This window comes from Tinamus guttatus, unplaced genomic scaffold (assembly GCF_059628265.1).
Source record: "Tinamus guttatus ecotype Peru unplaced genomic scaffold, ASM5962826v1 Tinamus_guttatus_pri_ptg000699l, whole genome shotgun sequence".
In the NCBI taxonomy this organism is placed as follows: Eukaryota; Metazoa; Chordata; class Aves; order Tinamiformes; family Tinamidae; genus Tinamus; species Tinamus guttatus.
In genome coordinates, this window is record NW_028289233.1 from 144,730 (window position 1) to 150,000 (window position 5,271).

The following is a 5,271-nucleotide window of genomic DNA, read 5'->3' on the forward strand; positions in this document are numbered from 1 at the left end:
GCTGCGCTCCGAAACCTTCTGCTTTTGCTTTCTCCATTGAAAGCCGTACAGAAAAAAAAAATATATACATAAGTAAAATAAAAAATATATGTAGAGGAAGATCGGGGGAATAATGGGGCGCCGTCCTGCTTAGGTGACACTGCGTTTTATGCTGCTTTTCCCCCCCGATTTTGTGTGTGTTTTTAGTGCAAAAAGAGGACGCGAGCTCGCAATTATTTGTGGTGGGGGTAGGAGGCAGGATCTGCTGCACATCCAGGCCTGGATGCTGCCCCCCCGGCCCGGCTCCCTCCAAGCACCCGCGGCCGCAGCTGCAGCCGAAGGGGCCGGGAGCCGAGCGAGCCCCCCCGGCCTCGACGGGCGGCCGAGCGGAGCCTCTGCCCACGCCAGACCCCCCCGCCCCCGCCCGCCGCCTCTTCCACCACCTCGGTTCAATCAACACTGTCAAGTTCGTATTAAAAGGGAGGAAGGAGAAGGAGAAAAAGAAAGAATGAATGAAAGAGGGAAAAAAAATCAGAGAGAGAAATAAAAGGGCTCCCGCTCGGCTCCTCCACACACCTCCACCCCGCGCCTCGGAGGAGCAATTAAGGGCGGTGCTGGGTTCATATCTCTCCATAAGCGAAACGAAAGTAAAGCTGCGGCCGGCTCCAACTTCCACCCGGCAGCTCGTTTTTCGGAGCCTTTCAGCAGAATAATGTTGCCTTCGTCCCCCCACCATCACCACCACAACCGCCTCTTTCTTTGCCCTTTCTCATTCCCTTCCTCCCCCCGCACACTTTTTCCCCCCCTGCCCCGATTCTTCCTGTCTTCCTTTTGTTCTTTCTTCACTCCTCCTATTATTAAAAAAAATAAAAAGGGGAAAACAAAATTGCACACAACGGGTGGAATGAATCTAAAGCAGACTCTAGGCCGGGGATATAGTTCTTCATGCTTCCAGATGCCTCTGTTTATTCCAGGATTATCTCTTAAAGCCAATAAATATGGAGAAAGATGCATTTGAGGCAGAGCACCAGCGCGGGGTCCGGCAGCCGTGCGATCGCAGCATATATTCACTTTCCCTTATATATGTATATATATATATATATATATATTCCTCGTTAAATTATTTGGGTACTTGAAAATCGCATTTCTCCTGGATTTCTTCAAAGTTCTCCTATAGAAAATGGTCTGGACACCAGCTGACTGGTGGAACTGACACGCACATTGCCTTAGATCGTCTTGAAACTCAGAATTAACCCAATACGCAAGCGATAGGCAACTCAAATAAAACCAGCATTAGTTCAAAATGATCCTGCAGGATTTTTTTTTTTACCTGCTTAAGTGCTTACCCCCTCTAACCCCCCCGGCTTCCTTTCTCTCCCCTCTGCTTGTTGCTAAGAATTCCTGTCTCGCCAGTGCTGGAGGTACGGCTAATAGACAATAAATTCCGAGGTGCAATTAAAGCTCCCAACCATTTATTTTAAGTGTGTTATGGTGTCTCTTCCCAAAATTTCAGGTCTCTACCAGACGAACCCCTGCTGCAGATGTTCCTAAACAGAAGCCGCTCTCTGCAACCACCCGGCGAAGCTACAAAACCCGTTGCCTCCTCCGAGGCAAACAAGGTTAGCTCGGTTTTGGGTGTGATACGAAACGTAGGTCAACAGGAGGGGAATTTTTCTTTCCTTTTTATTTTTTTCCTTTACCCTTTTCCCAGAGAAGCACATTCAAAGCAAAGCGAGTGAACAAGCCTGAACCCAGAGCGGCAAACTGCGCACCGCCTGGAGAAACATATTTCTATACTTCTCCCTTTACATTTATTATGTTTCTGTCAGACACCCTGTAATTAGCATAGATAACTCGAGTTGCGAGCTCCAAGTTGTGTCTGCAAGAGCCTATTGTTTGGGCTGCTGCTTGCAAGCAAGCCCAAGGTGTTGGGAAGAGCCTGGTGTCCTCCAAGGAGGCGATTTCCCGACCCCCCCGCTCCAGCTCCGGTACCCGGGGGGGCTGCTGCAGGCGGCGGATTCCACCCCAGCCTCCGGCCTGCTGCGAACGGATGCTGCATGAGCTGCAATTCCTACGGATCTGGGTGGAAACAGACAATATTGTGGCGGATTCCCCTCTGCCGTCTTGATTCCCCTTCGTGTCCCCCCCCTTTCCGCTGTCGCCACCACCGAGAGTCATTTGTAAAGATCATCTGTGGAGTCCAATGCCTATGCAAAGAGCTGGTGGCCCAGCCAGGCAACTCCAGACAACAACCTTGAGCGGGGACATTTGCTGCCCCGCATGCACTCCTTGCTAGGCCGGATTATTCTCCAACCTTTTTACGGGCAAAATAGGGGAAAAATGAAGTAAAAATAAGTAAAGTCAAGTGGCCAGGACATTTTTTTTCCCCCAAAGTGAAGCAAAGCGAAGCTTTCCGGGAACCCAGCAGAGCAGCAACAGCCACAAACACCACGACAACAAATCCAGCCCGCAAAACATCGCCCATGCCACGAAACGGGCGAGATTTATCAGCGCAATCACAACCTCCCACTCAAACCCACAAAGTCATTTATTTTCCTTGGGGTGATGGCGAAACACCCCCAAATTCCTGCTTGCAGCAAAGGAGAAAGTTCCCCCACAGGCAATGCTCTTAAACACACACAGAAGCCTCCAGGTTTTTAAATTACACCTGCTGGGAGAGGAGCATTATACGAGCAGACGCCAGAAAAATTATGCAATGCAGTGTAGCATAATATCTCTAATATTTTACTCGAATAACAACAGCAGAAAGTGCGGGAGCATGAGCAACAAAACCGGGGATATTATGCAGGAAGATGCAGGCGAGCAGCATGGTGTCTTTTTGACTACCCATGTTTTTACATAAGAAGCAGGCACATATATATACACACACGCACGAAATAGTTGGAGCAATAAATTCCCGGCGTCCTTCTTCCTGATCTAATATCATAATTAAAAAACAGTAGGAGAGATTTTAACTTTTATTGCATTTCTGGAGTTGGGCTGCTAAACATATATTAACTTTAGCTTCTTTGCTTGCTCTCCAGGGGGGTGGTCTCTCCGAAATAAAATCAATCTTAATATACACACAACAGATATTGTTTTGTCTTACACATGCTGTTAGAAGAAAGGGAAAGAAATCTGAAGACAGTTAATGCAGAGAAGGCAAATTGATCATATTTATAATGAATCCTTTAAATCATTCAATTATCACAGCACTAATACCAAATAATTATGGTTAAAAGCAGCAGTAATCAACATCGTCGCCGTTAAAATATTAATTTACAGTATCGTGAATGAGCGTCTTAATTTTTCCACCATTTTCTTTCATTTTTAAACCCACATATTGCATTTTTCCAGCCTCGGGTGTTCAGCCTGGAAGGATTTTCAACTTAGCCGCACTCCACGCAACATTGTTTTGCATCCAATCCACAACATTTTCGTCTTTTTTTCACCCCCCCACATTTAGGATATATCACATATAACACAGCGAGTAAAAACAGTACATTTCAAGGAGGTTTAGGGAGATGCATTTACTATTTTTTTTTCGCATGCGATTTTATTCAACACACGAAACAGTTCCTCTGGTGATACCACAAAGACCAAGGGTCTATCCCAGGGAGCAGGAACATTTTCCACATTTGCCATCGAAATATGCTGCTTGCACAGAAACTTCCTTCTGGGGCTCGTGATTCAGAAGTCATGAAGGCAAAAAAAAATCGAAATACCACTTAAATAAAACACAAAAGAAGCCATTCCCGCCGCATCTGAACTTAACTCTGGCAGATATGACAGTCTGCCATTTTACTCACCCCCAAAAAGTCAATAGATTCCGAGTTGCATGCTTTTATTTTTATTCTTGCTCGAAGCTAAGCTGTGTCTTTGCAATCTTAGACCAACACATGCAGAATTCGGGGTTTTCCCCAACAATCACAGCACAAAAACTCCCGAAAAGCACTTGCTCACTTGTCTCTCTTGCCTTGCTCCACACATTTACTTCTTCTCTTTGCCAACTTCCTAACATCAGTAATCACACACATTAAGCCTCACTCCTATATTCTTAATTTCGCGTGCTTTTTTTCCCCTTTTTTCCTTTATTTTCTTTTATTATTATTATTTTGCATTGAACCGCTGACACACAGATAAAACTTTCCCAGCTTGCACAGCGTATTTTGGAAGGGAGAATAGGGGGGAAAAAAGAAAGAAAAAGAAAAGGAAAAAGGAAAAGACATATGCTTTTGACACAGAGAAATCTCCACCATGTAACCCAGACGTCTGATTTTTCTTCATCAACAGTTACTTAGCTTTTGTATGTATCCCTACTGGAAAGTAATTCATAATCCAGGCTCAAGCAGCCGCGACAGAGGAGCCGTGTTCTTGCAAGTGAAACCCCACACCCCGATTAGAGCACGTAAAACGGCTATTAAATTTTACATCTTCTGCTGTTTTTTTTTTTTTTTTTTTGGCTCTCTGTGTGTGTATTGTTGGCTGTAATGTCGCCGGAGGAAAGGAGAAGTTGGAAAGCCGCAGTCTGGGCTTTGTTCTTCGGGGCACCTTCGAGAAAACATGAGATGCTGCCACTTCATCTGAGCCCACACGGCGAAAGGGCTGCGTAGGAGAGGGCAACAGGAGCTGCCCCAGCACCAATATCCTCCCTCTGGAGTCCTTTTTCCACCCTCTCTTCCCCCAAAAAAACACCAAAACCATCACCTTCGCAATTCAGGCTGATGCCCGAACAAGCAGCCCCCATCTTTTTTTTTTTTTTTTTTTTTTTTTTTTTTTTTTTTTTGGGGGGGGGGGTATAGAAATGGGTGAGGGAGATATTTTTTCCTCCCCTCTTCCTTTTCTATTTTATTTTATTTTATTTTTTATTTTTTTTCTTATTACACCCCGAGTAAGACAGCCTGCAATCCAAGGAGATGGGCAGGCTCTGTGCCACCCATCCCGCCTTGCCGCCTTGGCTTTGCTCGGAGCCTTGTTTAAGCATTTGGCAGGAAAAAAATAAATAAATAATAAGAATAATTAAAAAAAAAAAAGCCCGAGCTCCTTTGTCCTCCTCTATTATATGCAGAGCAGAGACAATAAAGGGGGGAAGGGGTATTAAAAATAATATTTAAAAAAAAAAGTATTTGGGGGCAGAAAATTCCCTTCTAAAAAAGGGGTGGTAATGGATTTTGCGGGGGGGAACCTGCCTGTGCTGAGCGTCCCTCCCTCCCCCCGTCTCTGCCCGCACCCGCGGTCGCCTCGGCGGCTCTGGGCTCGCCCGCGCTCACGGCCAGTTGCGCGGGGGCGCAG